The sequence below is a fragment of the Seriola aureovittata genome, chromosome 16 (assembly GCF_021018895.1).
Source record: "Seriola aureovittata isolate HTS-2021-v1 ecotype China chromosome 16, ASM2101889v1, whole genome shotgun sequence".
Classification (NCBI taxonomy): Eukaryota; Metazoa; Chordata; class Actinopteri; order Carangiformes; family Carangidae; genus Seriola; species Seriola aureovittata.
Window position 1 is genome coordinate 7,323,132 of NC_079379.1, and position 21,338 is coordinate 7,344,469.

The window sequence follows — 21,338 nt, forward strand, 5'->3', positions numbered from 1 at the left end:
TTGTAAACTATACAAGATGGCTCACAGACTGACAGAGTGTGCTAAGTGGAAACCGGTGAGGGTATCGAGGCTGGGTGAAGCTGGAATGAGCTGTATCTGAAGCACAGATCACACTTTTAAATGTAAATATGGAGTTTCAGCTCAGTTCCGAAGGATGCCACTCCTCGAATTGGGAAACAGCTACAGGCAGGAAGAAAGACACAACAGGAATGGACAAAACCACAAGGGAGGAGGAAGAGACAGAGTCCAATCCTAATACTAACGACTGCTAATGTAATTAACGTTATTAGAAAACCTGTAAAGTGGAAAGATACACATCCGAGTCCAAGTGACGCTGTAGCCCATCATTACCTGCTCTGAACTGACTGTTGTGTAATGAAGATGTTTGGGACATTTTCATTCTGGTAGTAAAAAAATATAAAAATCTATATTTAAAATTGTGCAAAATACAACAGCCCCAGAGATTTAAGAAAACACACTAATAACAGTTAAATCTTTAATCCTGTTCTGTCTCTTTGTACAGTGTAACTCTACAATCTGAGTTGATTTCATGTAACTATAACGACAACATACTGTAAAGACAAGTATACATGCTGGGTACAAACAGTACGTCAAGTCTCTACAGCAATTACTGACGGTGTAACTAGGACTAATAAAAGCAGCCTGTCCTCTCCAGTGTGCTCTGCACGGCTGTAAAATGATTTCCACAAGGAAACTTCAATTAAATTTCCGGCTGACGAACTGAGTTTGTTTCTCTGCAGGATAATTAGAGCCAAGTGGAAAAAGGAAAGTGAAGAAGACGCCTCACACGCAGCGCTGGGATTAGAAACCAAATCCCCTCTGTACTCAGCAGCCTCTCCGTCCGTCTGTCTGTCCGTCTCCACATCTTCATGTCTGTTGGTCCTGCTGTAGATCTCCTCCTCCTCTTCCTCCTCCTCCTCCTCCTCCTCCTCCTCTCACTGTTTATGAAAAACAACAAATTACAGGATATGAGGACTGGTGATGTCTGGGGAAATAAGCTTTTGATTGTGCTTGAGTTAGCGTTCCTGTGTGCCTGATTAAACTGTGATGTCTGCATCTTCACCCTATTTCTCTGCAGAACACTTGTAATACTGAGTGGAGGAAAACCAGGATCAGGAAGTCCAGGTCAGGGTCAGGGGTCAGGTCTGATTTTGAGACGATCTGATAGTGCTCATCGTTAGTCATTTATGGCATTTTTGATCACTACTTCTAGATTCTGATTTAAAGGACTGGGCCTCACCTTGAGTTCTGCAGTCTACTGATGGAGACAAGTGTCCTCCTCATATGTGTCCTACAAGTGACCTGCCCAGCTAGCCAAGTGAAACTTCTGGCCCAGTATACACCCTGGTTCCACAGCAAGAGTCTGGCCCATGTACTTCCACATCTGGGCAGATTCCGGCTGTTATCCACCAGTGTTGGCTGCCAGCCGGAACATTTTGTATGTGTTGGTCCAGATATGGAAGTAGCATCTTACAATCATGCTGTATATGGGCCAGTCCTGGGCCGCTGAACCAAGTGTATAGTGGGTCAGAAGAAACACAAGCATGTGGCCTGGACCTTGGAGCAGGACCCCTGTCTCCACATCACTCAGCTTCAAAAGGAGCCAGTTGAGGTGATTGCAGCTTCTGATTCAGACACATCCTGGACAACTTCCTGTTGAGGTTTTCTGGGCACATGACACTGGGATGAGAGACTTGGGCAACACCCATATCAAGATTATACTCTATAATCATTGAGGTCTGGGATCGCCTTGGATGAGGCTTGAAAGAGGAATGTCTGGGATCTTTTGCTTTGCCTAGTGCCATCGGATCTGGACTTGGAGATGCATCAGAAAAAGGATGGATGGATGGATGGATGGATGGATGGATGGATGGATGGATGGATGGATGGATGGATGGATGGATGGATGGATGGAAGAAGGATGGATAAATTAAAGTAACACAAACATCTTTCCATACAACCTGCACCCATCTGCATTTGATATCACCTTCCTTCCATGAAGTTACTGTTTGATGCTGCAGCTGTTTAGTAGGAAAAAAATAGCAGCAGTAACATCAGAGTCTGCAGTCTGATCTCCCTCAGATGTAAACAGCAGATTACAGCACATATATACAGCTCACATATTAAACAGCAGCAGTGCAGCCTCACCAAGGCTCAAGAGAATGAAATGCATGAAATAAATAAATGTATGAGTGCTTCCATTTCACCCATCGACTTGTGCAGCTTTAAGTCATCACTCTCATCAGTATTGAAACAATAAATCAGAGAAATTCAGACCCTCAGGGCTGAGACTTTAACGGCCGCAGGAACACAGGCGCTGAATCAACACATGTCACATAACACACAGTTTGGGTGAGTTTTAAGGAGGAAAAGCTTCCTCAGATCCCGCGAGCGTTCCCATCGGAGTCACACATAGTTAATGATGGAAGAAAAGGATCAGCCTCCGCACTGAGGGAGTACAGCGTTTCTGTTGTGTTTACTCACTGTGCTCCTGTAATGTAAGCAGGAGGAGATCATAACGCTGAAGTGTGGGAGCTTTTTATGTTGAGAGGTAAAATGTGACTGCGCACAGGGTAAAGTAGGAAATGTGGCCCATATGGCACTTCATCAAAATTAATGTTTTCATACAAAACACACACAGGGTCAGAAACAGCTGCCGAGCATATACTTCCATGAAAATGAGCCTGTGGTGGATAAATCTATAAGAGTAACCTGCCATGAACAGCTGGAGGGCTTTGAATCAACATATTTAAAGGCTCAGTGGCCACTCAGTCCCTGCTCTGATCTGAAAGTTTGTACCTACTGGCCACTGTACCCTCTCTGTGACCTTGAACTTGTCTAATGGAAAGGAGTTTCAATAACTGTCTAAGACTGATAATCAACGTAAAAATTGATGGTATGATTTGGAAAATTATCAGAAAAATGTAAGAAAATGTGATGTAGAAATATTACACTTCAGGGGTTGTTATAACATCAGAATGATTATTTAAAAGTGTGGAAAACTGGAAAGATATCACATCGTCTTTCTCCACATTCACCATCAACCTGTGGTCCTGGACCGATGGTGGGGATAAAGTGCCTTGCTCAGGGGCACTTCAGTTCCACAAGCCTGTAGACGGAGGCTGTTGTTTACAGTGATGCTGCGATACAGGCCAACAACAAAACACCTCCACTGCTGCTCATTTCCATTTAAATCCTCCTGCAGCAGCAGCACAGACACACACTCAGACACAGTGAAATGTGACTAATAAGCAGCGGTAATAATTCATATTTCAGCCTTGTGTATCATATTTTTCATTTAAATTTTGTTTGTTGATTGTTGCTGACAGTACGGCATTAATCACACAACGTCTTCCTCACCACCCTGCCGACGAGCTCATCACATATTCAGGGGACGAATCTAATCAGACCTCCTGTCGCTTGCTCCTTTATTCCTTAATCCTCCTCTTTCTGCCTTTGTATTCTCCTCCCTCATCCCTCCATCTTTTTTCCCTCTCGTCCTCATCATCTTCTTTTCCTTCTTTATCACCTTTTTTTTGCCTTTTTGCTTCACACACAAACACACTCTGGATTTCATTTTAATATCACAGCAATGAAACTAATAAACACCTCTGTCCATGGTGTCCTCTGGTGATTTGTGTGTGTGTGTGTGTGTGTGTGTGTGTGTGTGTGTGTGTGTGTGTGTGTGTGTGAGTTAGACAAAGAAATGAAAAGAAAGCATTTTATTTATAAGTCATAATTTAATTATTTGTGTCTCAATAAGAATCATTCCTTATCTTAATTCTTATCTGTTATGGGTGTGTGTGTTTCTTTGTGCGTGTGAGTGTGTGTGTGTGTGTGTGTGTGTGTGTGTGCGTGTGAGTGTGTGTGTGTGTGTGTGTGTGTGTGTGTGTGTGTGTGTTTGTGTGTGTGTGTGTGTGTTAATATATCTTATTTTTCTGATGAAAATCACTTCTCAACCTTAGTGTGGAAGAGAATAAGAGACAGCATACATCATAATTCAAATCATATTTCAAATTCAAATCATCGTGTGTTTGTGTGTATTGAAGCATAAAGTTGTGTGTGTGAGTGTGTGTGTGTGTGTGTGTGTGTGTGTTTGTCGCTCTCATAATTCTAATCAGATCACAAACCTTTGTCTCTGCAGTAGTGTGTGTGTGTGTATGTGTGAGTGTGTGTGTGTATATGTGTGCGTGTATGCGTGTGTGTGTGTGTGTGCATGTGTGTGTGTGTGTGCGTGTTTTGCTCACAACAGCAGCAGCCTTTGTTGAAGAGTCACCTTGAGCTGAGGATGTGGAGGACAGAAACCATCAGTGTCTGCTGTTCACACAAACACCTGCAACACACACAGCCTCAGCCACATTTACATTAACACAACACCTCTGCTAATCAATATTAGCTTTGTTAATGATGAAATCAAAAGACTCTGCATCATGTGGAAACTGTCTCCACCTCTGCATCTCAAGATTTCTTTTTCAGACGCTTTTAGCTCCTTGTTTTTGAGTTTTCTGGTCTCAGTGTTTCCAGATGTTTTCAGAGAAACAGCTGTAAGAAGCCTCTGTCCACGACAGCAGACGGACACAGTCAGCTAGTGAACATAGTGTAGCCTTTAGCGGCTAAAGAGCCAGATGTTTCCCTCAGGAGAGCTGGTGGAGACCAAACACAGAGCTAAAAGAGAAGGAACACTGGAATTTATGTATCAGGCTGTTACTAGGTGGTTGCTATGGTGCTCTGCGTGATTAGCAGCATGTTGATAGTTGGCTGCAGAGGATTTCTGGGTGGTGCCTCTCTTGGTGTTTTGCATCCTGATAGTCAGACCGAAGTGCTATTTTTTCTCACTTCATGTCAGTGTGATATACATGTCAGATGATTTCCTTTTTGGGAGGGAGGTTATTCTGTTTGTTTTGCTCAAGCCATTAAGTAGTGAGTGCCAAGGGAAGCAACAGCAGACAGAAGACGTCGTGTAGAGGTCTGGAACCAGGCTACAGGTTCTGGGCAGTTAACGAACGTTACGTGCCTCTGTGTTATAGTGTCTTTGATACAGGTCCAATGTAAACAGGGACTCAGCAGACTCATTGAAAGTGTTTTAGACAAAACTGTGTCATTTTTCCTTGTCATCAGTTGGGATAATGATGCATGAACGCACTGCGTTGAAATGATGTGATAAATGTGTCATATTTAGACTCACTGCGGCAGGTGATGTGGGTTCCTAACACTGACCTTGGTCATTTTAACCTCAACAGCAGGTTTCCTGTGCCGGAAGACCAAACTCATGCAGTTGAATTTGTAGCTTTAAAGCACCATTCAGTATCAGTGTGAAACAGGTTGTATCAGGTGTGCCATTAGGATGCGATACTGTGCGTAACCAGCATTTTGGTCCCCACACAGCTGTCACACCACACATGAATAGTGGGATCCCAGTATTCGGACCTCATGAATATAGTCAAACAAGCCCACACACACACAGATCAATAACCACATATACACACACAGCATTTGCAAATATAATGTGACATACAGCAACATCCTCTCTCTATCTCTCTCTCTCTCCTGTCAGTTTAAATCTGCTGACTCGCTCTTTTGTCCTCTCAGGGTCAGGAGGAGCGTCGTCATGACTCAGCAGATACTTCATCCTGTGAGTCTTCATCAGCAGGGACCATGACCAGGACCCCCTCAGTGGTCTCAGCAACAGTAGAGGATTATGGGACAGCTTCTCAGCAGGTCTGCCCCCCCCCCCCCCCCCCCCAAGACTCCCACATGATAATTTCACTCATTGATGAATCTATTGGTTACGATTCTTTTTTTGGTGTATTGTTGTGGTGTATAAGATGACAAAATATTTATCCACATTTTATTTCTTTCATAGATAAAAAGATAGATAGATACTTTCTAAAAAATGCTCCACAGTGGTGAAGTTTCATTCTGTAAGATGAGTCACAGCTCTCATTGACCTGAGTTTCCCTCCGCTGATATAAATCTAACATTAATCTCATTTTACAGTGTCGTTTGTCTCCCTCTAAATGCCCCGTGAGCCTTTTGCTGAATCACCCAATATCCTCTGATTTAACAGCGCCAGTTGACATCTATTAGCAGCCGCTGTGTTGGAAGGGTGGGGGGTGGTGGGGGTGGGGGTTTGTGGGACTCTGACAGATCTGAACCTTTGACCCCTGGCTGTCAGACCGAGGTCAGAGCCGAGACCTCTGCACCGGCCCGGCGGGGAGGAAATGCCACGGATCCACCGGAGTTATCCAGAGGTTAAAGCCAGCTCTCCCTTTGGAGACACTTGAGGTGCTGTTAACATTTCTGCATGGAGCCTGAAAAAGCCTACAGGGTGAGAGGGATGCTAAGTGGATGGACATTTCCCAGAAGACTTTGAGGGAGCTGAAGAAGCAGAGATCAGTGAGAGGTCAGTGACGTGGCTCATGTAGAAAAAACGAGAGGATCAGCTGCAAAAAAATGATCAGTATACTTCTTAATTTAAAAATCTTAATTTGAAATTAACATGCTCTTTACATTTAGAAGATACAGTGTGAGAGAGCATCACAGAGTTATCTCGACACATTTTCCTAAAATCCATCCTTTCATTTGTTTTAACTTTTTTGGAAACATACGTAACAAACCAAAGGAACCAATCCAAGGGCAGGGGGGGTGGGGCTAAATAAAGCTGAAAGCTCATCAGTACAGATAGCGAGAGTTTGCATTAGCACTACCACTAACACTGTGTCACTATACAAAATAAACAAACAAAACATGCTACCGTTCTGAACCGTCTGTTAGTCTCTGGTTCTGGTCTCAACAGACTCCTCATCTGAGTCTGGGTCTGACTGAGGCTCAAACATGTGGCTGAGTCTCTCTGATGTTTCCTCCTCTAACCATCTTGATACTCTTTCACCGGTCCACCTGGAGCAGGCAGCGGCGGAGGGTGGGGCACTAGTAAAGGCAGATGTGCTTCCGGCCTCTTTTCAGAGTTTTTTTTTTTTTTTTTCACTTTTTATGTGTGAAAACGAAATTGTAAAACAAAATATTAATCATAGCAGATGATTTTATAGAGTTTGTCTGGAGAGGAACTTTAAATTTGTTAAATTAAAAGTTTTGTGCAGGAAACTGGATTTCATGTCCTGCAATCAATTATTTTTTCCATCTATCATCCTAACCACACATAAAATGCATCTTCCTATCTTTTCATTGCTCTCTGTATATGTTTATAACTTATATATTCTTAGTTCTTCTCCCCCTGTTTTATCAGGGGCTGTGACCCCCAAACTGGGAGAGTGACTCCTGAGGGTTCCAGCTACAATATTTGAGGTCTCTGCCCAGAAGAGTGCAGTCCTAGGAAGAAGCTAAGATACTGCACAGAACCCTCGAACTCCTAGGACTCTGGTAGAGGACCCGAGCTTGAGGATGAACCACCGCCACCAGTTGAAAGCCTGTGGGAGATTCTGAACCGACGTGTTGGAGAGCGCTCTCCACCACCGTCATCAAAACACCACGTGAGGGAATATCTTTATGAAGATTGGTGTTCATCCTCCAGTAGAGTTCAGAGACTTGGAGCAGTGAAACTGGTGAAACAACATCTGACCGAGACACTTTCTCGTGGTTCGCCCTTTAATTTATCACCTGTCTATATATCTGTATATGTATGTATAAACACACTAATATAGAGTGTTGTGTTGCTCTTTAACAGCCATATGTTCTTGAACGCAGTCAGAGTGTTTCATACGGTATCAGATTCCCAACAGGACACTGGGGTGTGTTACTCTGGGAAATTGCTTGTCAGGACCATTCGCAGCTTAATCTGAAGTATCTGGACAGTTTGGGGACAAAGAGCAGCGCAGGCCAGACCAGAACATTTGACAGCAGCATTAGCCCGATTTGGCTAATCCTCATGACTCCAACTGTCATTTCAGGGCGTCTTCATCCTGTCAGCTTGTCAACACACCATCAGAGCCATATGGATCCCGGCTGCTGCCAGGTTCACGCCGGGGCTAGGGGACTAGTAAAAGGACTTAACGGGCTTTAATCCGTCTGGAGCCAAAGATTCAACGGCACCTCGTTTTCTAAATATTTACCCCTCCTTCAATTAGCATGAAAACCCTTTCTTTCCTCTTATCTCTCCCTCCCTGTTGGTTATTCTTCTGTTATCTTTCTCTCGTCCTTTCACCTCGCCTCTTCTTCCTCCTCAGGTGTTCCTCCCGCCATCTGAAAGCCTGTCTTCACCTCAGTGAATCCATCCATTTCTGCCACTTCTCTGCCTTTTCTCCGTCTGAGTCAGCACCACAGAGGCTTTATGAGCCTGACCAGCAGCCGTCTGCTCGCTCTCTGTGCTGAAGCACTCCGGCTTATTAAAGGACAAAGCAGAGGCCTTGTCCTCTAAATAAATATCACTTCTTCTGCTCGCTGACTGCTCCAATAAACCACCTACGGCTCATGAAAGCTTTTCCATTTGCTCCTATAAACACCCTCTGTCTGGTAAGTTTTGTCTGTTAACAGGAACTTACGGTTTTCATGGCATGTTTCAGCTTTGTTTGGATTGAACAGAAGAAGAAGAGCTTGCACGTAAGCATTAGCCACCTACACACATGGAGTCAACAGAGGTGGAGAGGGAGGGGCAAAGCACAAGGGACAGACACAGAAGCTACAGAAACTAAAACTCAAAAACTTTAGACTCAAACCAACACTGTGTTAGTCCGTCTCTACTTCCCTCCTCTGAGCTCTGTCCACATTTGGTGCTGTAGGGAGTATTTGAGGCAGCAGGACGGTGTGTGTGTGTGACTGAGTCAAGAGCTGTGTCCTAATTCAGGGGCCGCATTCCTTTGGAGGATGTGGTCTAGGTGCATCGCATCACTTACCATTGTTTTCACCTAGCAACCTTGACAACAAGTAACTTTTCCTTTTTTTTTTTTACAAAAACTTGAGGCTTGAAGGCCATTGGTTTTAACAGTTGTACCGTTAGCTGTTGAACTGAGCTGAAACCCAATGCTTAGATTAGAAAGTGTAATCCTCAGACTCTCTGTTGGTGTCATTTGCGGCCACATCATTTTCATTACCACTGCTCAATGAGTCTTGGGACAGGTTGGGCCATGCAGGATCCACCTGTTGGGGCCTTCGTTGCCCAGGAAATGAATTTGAAATGGGACAGCTCAGTGGCACCGATGTGACACAATCGGTCTTCGAATGCAGCCTCTGAATTGGGACACAGTGTGTGTGTGTGTGTGTGTGTGTGTGTGTGTGTGTGTGTGTGTGTGTGTGTGTGTTCATGGTGATGAAGGAACATGTTGCCCACTGACATAGTGGAGCTCTGTGTCTCAGAGGAAATAGATATTTTGTTGACTAAAACAAAAATAAAGAAAATCACCAGATGTAAACTAGAAGAGGAATATATATATATATATATATATATATATATATATATATTCCAGAGCGGGTTATTTGGGAAACGTGACCAGATTTATGTAATCATCATATTTCTGCTCTCCAGAGGATGAACCCAGACTTTACTAACCACATGATGTGTCCACTGGTGATGATTCAGATTTAAGGATTTTGTTCTTTCCAACGACAGTAAAACTTCAGACTTTTGTTTTTCTCTGCTGCCTTTATTTCATTTAAATATCTTGGCCTATTTTTATGTGATAAATTGGACATGGCAGGTGCTCAGATCTGTGTTTTATGTCGATTTGATCAACCTGTGGTGATCTCATTTGTTTTGCAGCAGACTCTGACACGGTTCAGCTCAGCTGAGTCTGTACCGCCGACATAAACTGACAACTCTCCAATCAGGGGGTATTGACTGTCTCATTCCTCCTTAAAAATGTATTTGAACTTCCTGATTTACTGGTTTCCTCCTCTTTGTCAGGACGAGGACTGACTGTGAAGTGGAGAGAAAAAACACAAAGATTATCAACGAGCCACACATGGTGTCCTCTTTGACGACTTTGTTAATCCTCGTGTGCTTCATCTCGTTCTAACTCCATCACATTTGTGTTTTAGTTAGTTTTTTTATGTGTGTAGATGAAATGTCTGTGCGTGTACTTTTGTTTGCTGGCTCGCTTTAAAATGCCCCTTAAGGGACGAATAAAGTGTTTTGAACTGAATTACTCTACATTAAAAGTGGTGAATAAATGAGATCACTGTCTCTTTAGCCGTGGTTGCAAAGCGCCTGCTGATCACACATTTAAGCTCTACTTTAAAATTGGCTTTTTTAACAGCTTAGGGGGAAGATTTGAGTCTTTAAGCTCCGAGCTGCACTCAGGGGACAGACAGACGGATGGAGGGAGGCATAAAGACAAGGCAAAGAAGTGAGCAACACAACAGGAGCTGCAGAACAACAGTGAAAACAGGCTTCAAACAAAATAATTATTCAACAGTTATAAGGAAAAAAATATGTAAGACAAAAGGAGTAGATGAAAATTAAGACGGATAGGGACAGCAATAAAACTAGAAGAAATCAGGAAAATACAGTAGATTAAGAGTAAGAAGAAATATCAGATTTTCAGGACAAAGCAGGGACAGAAATTTAAAAGAAGAATCCAGTCTGCTAGAGTGAAATAGAGACCAATAGAAAAAGAAAAGGAAAAGAGACGACATACTGAAATGGAGAAAATCTATCATAAAGATTAAGAAATCTGAGTATATGGAGGGAAACCAAGATGGATAACAGACAAAAGAAACTGCGGCAGAAGTGAAGAAGAAATATGGAAATGTGAAGTGGAGGGACATAAAAACAAATTAAGAAAAATGGAGAGGAGCACGAAAGAAAGAAATAAAAAGAGACATAAACGCAGATAAATGAGAAGAGAGAAAGAGAGAACATGGCTGAATGGCAGCGAGGATGACGTGAAAGATGAAGTGATCGAGACGTGGATCGATAGATGGATGAACACATGAACGAACACACAGGCGGACAGGAAGATGGACGGATGAACGCGGAGGTAAATCACCTGAATGAGTTCGAGAATGATCCGTCCAAAAAATGAGTTTTTAAAATGTCACCGTGACGACTGGTCTCCCTCCATCTTCATCGCTGACTCACTGTCTGTCTGCTCATCCATCCATCTCTACACCTTCTCACTCTGTAGTTACAGTTCAGATGATCAGTCAGATTTTTTATGACGAGTCATTACATACATTAAATGAAAAAACTCTTCAGGAGACAGACTCCACCTGAAAGCTGCAGCTCAGGTAAAAATCAACTGCTGGTGAAGGATTTGACCTTTTAAGACTCTATTTTACTGTTTGAGTTTGTTTCAACCTCCTGAGGTGATGACAAAAAGTTTGTGCTAGATTTATTTATGAAGAGAACCTATAGAGAACTTATAGAGAAGCTACTCACACCCACACAAAGACAGTTTCAATACAAGACAGCCAACAGGAAAAGGACCTGAGCAAAGTCTTTCCATAAAGAACCTGTCCTGGATGTGAAGTCACATAGAGTCACAACATGTAGTTACAAAATGTAGAGTAACAACATGTAGACTCATGACTTGTAGAGTCATAGAGTCATATAGAGACACGTAGAGTCACGTAGATCATATTGAGTCACATCACACAGTCACGACACAGAATCACGTCCCGACACTTAGAGTCTTGACACATAGTCATGTCACATTTTGACACTTGATCATGTTCTGACACACATCATACAGTCCTGATGTGTTGCCCTTCAGCCTTCAGTAAAGGGAGTAAAAACACATCCGTGGGTTCAAAGGCTGAAAGGAAGTGATTTCCTGAATCTCATTCTGAGATCATGAAAAAACTGTTTGTGCATTCACACGATAAACCAAACATACATTAAGATGAATATCTGTGATTAGTAGGTTTACCCTGCTCCTCCCCACCTGGTGAGAAAATGATGCCTCTTCACCACTGCAGAGCTGATGTGGAACAAAGCTGAAATCTGCAGCTCCCAGTCGTTTCCTATATTAATTATACTATAAAACATAATGCGTGTGATACTACATAATAAACCTTTCACATTATGCTTCATTATGAACTCATGAGCTGAACACACACACACAGTCACACACACAACACACACACACAGTCACACACACACACACACACACACACACACACTTGTCATGCTGTCACAGGCTAACGCAGTCTCTTCTCTTAACGAGCTGAGGCTGGACGGCTGCTTCACTTTTTACAAAATGTCATTAGTGGCACATTTTGGCAGATTCTCCACATAATTTCTACATTATTATGTGGGTGGAAAGCAACAAGAATGATGGCAATACTTCCTGAAAATTGGACGAATAATTTTATAGTTACTGAAATAGAAAGTGTGAGTTGGCCTGATTGCATTTCTGGATCTAATAATAAATCTGACTCTTTTTTCTTTTTGGAGAGAGCAGAGCATGTTCTGTTCTGTGGGTCTGGAAACAGAGTCACTAACATTCACCTGAGAGAGGATTCTGGCAAAGACAACACTGTTTAAACACTCTCTGTTTAAATCCCCCCCTAAAGAAGGAACTATTAATGAGCAAATGTGCCACCAAAAGCAATAAAAGCTAAACTGAACTGAAAACAGAACAAGACCGAGGGGAGTTTAAATCTGTTTCTTGTTGTTCTTGGGAACAGTGAGACTTTAAAGATAATTTGTGAAGATGACCTCTTCAGAGACTGATTCTCACCGCTCTGTGGTGAATGTGGGACAAACAAAGAGACTGAAAACAGACAGTTATTTCTGTAACAGTACATGTATTTATAGTAAATAATTTATAACAGTATGTTTGTAGGTTGATACTATAGTAGTTTCACTTTGATACACCAAAAATCAACTAATTACCTACCTAATTATTATCCTTGTGAAAAGTAAACTTCCATCAGGAAAGAGTTGTTGTCTGTTAGCTAAACCATGTTTTTCAGGTTAGCCCAACAGGGCAAAGTGTGCTCTCAGGAGCCATAAACACTCCTGTTTGTTTCTGTCTATAATTTTATTGATCAGAAATTTGTTAGAAATTTGTGCCAGTGAAGATGAATATCAAATATGACATGTACTCCATCTTTCTCATTTTAAAGTAGACCTAGCTATTTGTAAGTTTTGCCATTGCTACATAGCTAACGTTAGCATTCAGCATCTTAGTTCCTTTACTCACCAACAGTTGTCTCCAGAAATGGACAGGAACACCAATGTTAACTCTTTTCTCTATCACATCTTTGCTTCTACTGAAGTTACCATGCTAACCAGCTAGCCCTGGCCCGTCTCATCACTTTCAATCTGCCCTGAAGACATGTTACGTATTGTAAACGCCACGATGGCTGAAGCTCTTGCCACTGCCACCTGCTCTCTGCAACAAACCACGTTCAGTTGGAGAGAAAACTTACAAATAGCCCCTTTATGACCATAATTGTTCAAATTATTCATCAAATTAATATGTACAATCCATTTCATAGTGTCCTGGTTTTCATACAAATCACCTGGAAACATTAAAAAGTCAGTCAGAGGCAACAGCTGCTAGCATCCCCTGTACACCTTGACCTATTATCATCTTATTTGTGTCTAACATGTTAGCAAACACCTGCTTATTTCCACATCCAACACCAACATGGTGGTTCATGTGGAGTGGTGTTAATATCACCTGATGAATCTCAGTCCAGTGTTCCCTCTCTTTTACCTCTGTGTTTGGTCTCCACCACCTCCTGGCGGAAATATCTGGCTCTTTAACTGCTTAAATGCTCCACTATGTTCAGCAGCTGATCTCTGACTGTGTCTGTCTGCCCTTTGCTGCTCAGCAGTTAGTGGACAGTAGCTTTTTACAGCTGTTTCTCTGCCACAAAAACCAAAACCAGGAGCTAAAAGAGGCTAAAATGCTGTGTAGAACTGCAGAGTTGCAGTTTCTCATAACACTCTTTTTTATTCATTTTTAATAATAAAATGTTGATTAAAGTAGCTTTAATGACTATAAGAGTTCTTGTATAAATTTTTATATTGAGACTCACAAGTTGATAAAGTGATGATTTTTCCTCTTTAGAACAGCCAGGCTGTAGCTTTAAAGTGATGAGGCAGATCTTCCTCTGGATGCTCTCAGACAAATGACTGCAGCAGCATCTGAACACACAGCATTAAAGTGATGAACACACCTCTCTGCTGTCATGACAGGGGTGACAAAGTGACGTCTGCCATAGCTACTGCTTTTTAACCTTTATTCAGGTGAAGGTTTCCTGACGCTGCAGAACAAGAGCAATCAGTGAAGCCGCCACAGAGCCTTCAGACTGTTTGTCCAGGTTATCACAAACCAAAGTGGTTTGATTGTGCGAATATTAAACATCTCATCATCTTTTCATCTCACCAACAGGTGAAACTGACACATTGACATTTTTGATTCCTGTTCTTATCACATGATAAAGAAACATATTTACATGAATATTAATGTGTTATTTTGCAGTTGTATACTTCTGTATTGTATTACATCTGTACTCAGCATAACATCATTCCATTAAAAAACTGTGCCCCCCCTCCCCTGCAGGCAGACACCAGCTGATTTGCAGTGTCCTGATGTGTTTCTGCTTCTCTAACCCTGAACATTAAACTGTGTGATGGTGTCAGAGAGCAGCTGAGCCGACCATAGCTGAGCCTTTTAGATTGGACCACATCAGATAAATCACAGCAGAATGAGGCATGGAGTGCTGCCGGAGAGGCTTCTAAACCCACACTGTGGATCCACGTCAGTGCAACCTCCTGCCGGTCTGACTGCTCCGATATGTGGGAGTCCTTATGTAACACTAAATGAAACACACAGGACACGGGAGGTCGAGTCTGATTTTTAACTCCTAACTTATTGATTTGACCATGAAAATGAGACAAAACTCACTTACCCAAAAAGCTACACAGAGCCTGTAAAAATATATGAGCAGTACATAAACCAGAGCTAATACTGAGCAGTATTGATGTTATGTGAAGCAGTGAGCTGAGAACTTGTTTCATTTTCACTGTGGTCTAGTGAAAACCTTGTAAATCCTTTTATGTTTTCAGGTGAGTTACATGATGCGCCCACCTAGCTCCTTTCCTTTCACCTGCATTTTGACAAGAGAGACACAAGGATCTAAAATTATTTCTTGCCCCCCTGAAAAGCTCCAGGATCAGGTCTGTCAGCTGGCTCATGAACTGTTCTGGTAGAACTTGCCAATACAGTCTTATGGGGGTTTGTGAAATAGTCACTCTGGATGTAAACCAGGTCTCTGGATGTGAACTTGGTCTCTTGATGTTAACCTGGTCTCTGGATGTGAGGGTGGTGTCACTGCCTCCCCAGCTCCCACACCAGCGTCTGAACACTGAATTGTTATTAGAGTGGAATCATTTATTAAAAAGGCGAAGCAGAGCAACAAACACAGACACAAAGTGCCAACTAACCAGAGGCTGAACCTGAGCTGCTTAGCAGAAGGTCGGGTTTTTCAGACAGCCCCCTCCTCACACTAATCTCTGACATCAGATCGGGCGGGGTCTGCGTTCAACCATTCCTGTAAGTTTGTCTGACGTTCACACATCATGTGGAGGTGAGAAAGCAGCCAGGGTTCAAACTGCTTCTGCTTCTTTATTTTTCAACACACAACTATTTCTGTCGCTTTTCATGTGAACAGCTGAGGTCACAGAGAATGAGAAGATGTCTGGCTTTCACTCCACCCTAAGGCCTGAAGTGTTGTACTATTTGTTCAAGTACTAGAGGGCAGCGCACGGTTCTACAGACTGACTTTGTCATGTTTCTGTGTAAATGCATTGCAAATAAAGAAGCTGTCACAAGAATGAATGATGAACAAAAGGATGATTTCTGTCTTTCCATCTTTACTACTTAACGGTTTAATTCACGACTGGCACAGGCTACCGGCGGCTACAGGACACTTAAGGTGGAATGTTTTCTTGCGTGTTACTCAATGCATGATTGACATTGGGAAATCAATCAATACACCTTAAATGTCAAAATGAACAACTTTGACGATTTAATTTGTTCTTATTAGCTTTCTTGCATGACAGGCTCTTTTAATGGATACCTCTGATATTCTGATCTTCAAGTGTATGTATATATAGTTCAACGAGATTATGCGAACTGCTGATATATATTTATATATAAAGAAAACACCAAGTGATAAAGTGGCGGAGCGTTGTTCTGGTGTGCTCCGGTATCACTACACCTACGCCTAAAATACAGTGCACAGATTAAAACCAGCAACGGTGAGGTCATCATGTTCATTTTTATACCATGTCTGTGGTCTGATCCCAGCACCAGACCCAGAACTGAAACAAAAGGTACGCCATGGGGCCTTTAAGTTCCTGCTGCTCTTGGATCATCTGTAGCATATGTGATAAATGATAATCGTAGGTTTGATGGATGAATCCCTGGCTCCTCCTGTCCCTGTGTCAAAGACCCTAAACTCCAAACCTTCCCCCAATCATAAATGGCTGATGCCAAATGAATGTAAAGTGGCTCCTCGGAGTGTCTCACCAAAAAAACAGCCTGTAGTTTCACAAAATCTTTTGGAAAATCATTAATCAAGCTGTAAAACCAGACTGTTTTTCTTCAAGTTGACATTTTGGAGGAGTCAGCTCTGATCAGCATCCTACATGTTTGGTTTTTTGCTTTTTAGCACATGACGAGAAGGAAATCTGGTCACAGTCATTTTAACTGCTGTAAACAACATCCTAAATCACCAAACAGACTACAATAGCAGGGATGTGTGAATGTGAATATGAATGCTTGTTTGTCTCTATATACCAGCCCTGTCCAGGTGTACTCAGCCTCTCGACTAATGGGATTGGCCCCGACCCCCCTGCATCTTTCAAAAAGGATAAGCAGTACAGCTAATGGATGGATGACTATTGATCCTGGAGCTGGTGTTTCAGGAGAATGAAAGTATTCGATTCAACATTTTTCTTCATCCCCACCTGTTTGTCTGCAGCGAGGAGACGGTGGGGAGGTGACCCTGTTTACATTCCTCTTAATTACAATCTCCACACTGAGAGGGTGGACATTCTCTCTCTCTCTCACACACACACACACACACACACACACACACACACACACACTTTTTTCAATTAATTATAGAGGGTGTAGAGCTGAGCGGCACAAACAGAAACAGAACCACAGTTTGTATGAGAATCACGGCCTCCTTTTATTATCATAATGATGTCAATACATGCTCCTTGTTCACACTCCGGGATATTACACATACACACACACACACACACACACACACACACACACATTGACAAACACAAATGAGTGTGTCCAGCTAACACCTCTGGTTAAGCTCCTCGCTCTCTGCAGACAATTTGTCCAGATTTTAGAAGGACTCTGGTGGAGTTGATTAATTTTTCGGTTCCACTCGTCCACAAATCTGCACTTAACAAGCAGGATGAATGTCACAAATTACTGCGTATTAACAAGAGAGATTTATCCTCACTTCAAAGAGCCGATGCAGTGAAAGCTCGTTCCATTTATCCACAGCGTTCAAATAAATGTTAATAAAATAAATTCTGCTCCGTCAGCTGTGACCGGGGTTTGATTAAAGGGAGAAGTTTCTCCTCAGATCTTCTCCCACTGTTACATTTCATTAATCTGTGTGTAAACACTCAACATGAAGGGCTTAGGTGTAGATTTCCCATCAACCAACCTCCTTTAGAGATTTCCTACATTTCCCAGAATGCTGCTCAAAGCCCAGAGCGGAGGTGTGAACTTCTGACTCTGACTATAAGATGACCTCTTTTCCAACAGCTTCTTTAAAATCAAGACCTGTTCAAGATTCTGTCTGATAGCTCTTGACTCTGTGCTGTTCATCTAATACTTTGATGCCTGAGAGTAGAAAATATGTTGGTATGGCCTTACTTGAGTTATGGTGTCAGACTTTTGGTCATACATCTGTAAAAATGTCTGTAATTTTGATGGGGCTGAAGAATATTGCTTGTGGAGTACCTCAGGGCTCCATGTTGGGGTCTCTCTTATTCCTTATTTTTTTTTAATGACTTGACAGCTTGTTTAATTCTGCATTACTAGTATCAGTGTTGTTAATGAAGGTGCTAAATGAGTGCTATTCATTAAATGTGCTCAGTTGTTTGTCAACTGAATCCATTTACAACCAATGAACGTGAGCGCCAGCGCTGTAACTCAGTATTGCCAGAGTTGGTGGTAATGTACAAAAAAAAACTGCCAAAAAACAGAAGAAGAGAAATTCATATCAACAGTTGAATGATTTATGAAAGAATCTGGGCAGATTCCATGGGAAAAAATCTCAATTAAAGCCACCAAACAATGAATCTGGAATGACACATTTAGTTGACGCATCTGTCCAGTCTTTTGAAGTGTCTGCGAGTGAATGAGGGTTAGACCATGAGCTAACAGCTGCAAAATTCCTCCACCTGAGTTAAACTCACAGCATAAACAATTAAACATATACTGACATTAGTTTTTTTTGGCTTTTAAAAGCAACCTCTGTCTGTGACTCTATAGTTGTTAACAGTACTGTTGCAATGAGCGGGGGCTGATTTGGGGATGGATGGTTAGGGGGACTGAAAAATAATTGCAAAAAAACAAAAAAAAAACAAAGTAATGAAAGTTGAAGTTCACGGCAGGGAGTGAAGGTTGAAGAAGTCCAAAGGTCCAGGTGGGCTGGAGGCCAATCGGGAGTGTCAATTGAGTTTAGTGACAATTGGAGACTGGAGGACGGCGTGCCAGAGCAGAGCACACGGTACACCAGGAAACAGCAAGGTGAGTGTCAATGGACGGAGAATCGAGTTACGACAGGTAACAATCCCTCGAAAGGGGCCAAACACAAGGCTTGATTGGTGATGACCGGCAGGTGGGTTGAACGGCAGGTGGAGTCGATGGAGTGCTAGGAAACCAGGTTTGCCACACACACTCTGTCACACACACACACACACACACGCACACACACACACACACACACACACACACACACACACACACAAACACGAGGAGGGGGAAACAAAAGTAGGAGACGGAAACTGAAGGCATGGGCTGAGCTGTGACAAAAGCAGGTGGGCAATTTCTTGTCATGATCTTGTGTTTTATTGTCATTCCTTCAGTTTTCTGGAAATTTTCGGTGGCTCATTTTCATCTGAAGCAAGATTGTGATGCTGATTTCACTTCCTTCCTGCAGCAGCTGATCTGAACTGGGACCTGAACCCTCCACTCTGTGTGTGTGTGCGTGTGTGTGTGTGTGTGTGTGTACTGTTGTTTATCTGTGGTGTTTCCTCCTGCAGGATGCTCAGATCTCAGTCAGCTGGATCGTCTTCAACACGCTGCAAGTTTCATTGGCCGCCGCCACTACTTCAATCTAATATAGACGCCAGCGGAGCATAGCATTCACGTGAAACAGCAGTGCATGTTGGTACGTCCTCCTGGATTAGTTCACAGCCGCTTCACTCACAGTGTCATCCTGCATTCACTTTGTGATTCATCTGCTCTGTATTATTTAATCCCAGCCCAGTGAAGCTGCAGGAATGAGTCTGTGTGAAGCTTGCTCACACACGCTCCTCCATCCTGTATCTGACACTGAAGGCTGCAGCCGTCACGCCTCCTCTGAAGAAATGACCTCCAGATACATCTGGACCCATCCCTGCTCCCGTTCTCATTACACGGTCACACACTGTTTTCTTTTTTGACTTTTTCATATTCAGCCAAACACAACAAAAGAAGGAGCTCCATAGTCCATATTGAAATATGATCTTAAAGCTTAAATCTCTCAGTGGTTTAGGACCAGAACACACAGAACTGTTCAGATTCTTCTCCACCATCAGTCCCATCAGGAAGCGTCTGATTGGTCCAGATTCATTCTGCAGCAGGACACCCAGTCCAGAGTTTGTTAAGAACAATCTTCAGAGACCTGAAGAACGAGGAGTCCTGCAGCAGATAGTCTGGTCCCCACATAGACCGGATCTCAACATCATGAAGAGACAGAAGACGCTGAGACAGGTGAACTGAGGCAGGTTCTCCTGGATGCTGGAGCTGTGAGCAGGTGTAAGAGGAGAACTGGTAAAAGGGGGTCACAGCAAATACTTATCTGATTCAGGTTTTTACTCTTTACTGCACTTTGGATGAAGTTCATGTGAAATTGTTTTTTCCCCCAAATTGTACTTTTACCACACAGCTCAGATCGTCATGTAACCGTCTGCTGAGTCCAAACTTTCTCTCTTTTCTTGTTATTTTTCCTAATGAAGGTTTCTATCTAATTTAATTTGTGTTTCTCTACCTTTGTTTTTTACGCTTTAGCAAAAGCACTTCATTGCCTTTATGCATGAAATGTGCTGAATGAACTTTCTGAGGCAGCGCTGATGAATTGTGACGACTCAGATACAAATCACCACATGACTTGAGTGTGATTCTGAAGATTTTATTGATATTATTTTAATTCTTTTACGTTGTCTTTGCTGTTGAACAGATGAAGACGACAATGATAATTACGACGCTAGTTTTTACTCTTTTGTTTTCCACTCACCCTACTTTACATTTAGATAGACAAGAGTAGGAAATATGAGGGATTGTGCAGCATTGTGCCGGCGCCCCAAAGTCAATTAATCCTGCAGATAACAAACCACATATTGTCGTGTTTTTAGGAAAATGTTCTGTCTGAAAACAGAGAGAGAAGCAGAGACGAAACCTGCAGGAGGAGCAGATTTTAATCTGTGGATCGATGCTGGACTGAAGGATGTGGACGAAGGTGAACACAAAGAAGAAAAGTGTGAGTGAGTGTGTGTGTTGAAATCTAATGATGTCATTTGTTATAACAGGTTGGCGCTCAGGAGATAAACAAAGAGCTCAATCACTGGAATGAGCTCAAACTGCATTAGAGTAACACAACTGATTTATTCTTTAATGTTGATGGTTTTTATTTTATTTTACATCCACAAACTGTTATACACACACACACACACACACACACACACACATTAGTGTACCTGTGTGTTCATGTATATATATATATGTACGTGTGAATACATCAGCCTATAGAGATCATCTGAGCTCTGTCAGGACAAACAGAGAGTTTTATCTGTTGGTTTCATTCAGAGTTTATATCCTGTGTTCATCAGGGTTTTATCAGTATCTGTTAGAATATTTTCTGCCAGTCTAGCAGGTCTCAGTGAGTTGAATTCACAATGGAGAGGCAGCCAGTTAGAGAAGAGAAGAAAACAACATGCTGTGTGTGTGTGTGTGTGTGTGTGTGTGTGTGTGTGTGTGTGTGTGTGTGGCTGTCAAATGTATGAGAAATCAACTCTTTGAAAACATTAATTATGCATGAACCCACACACATCACACAAACATGCAAACATGCAACCATATGCACATAGGTTGAAGGAAACACACGCG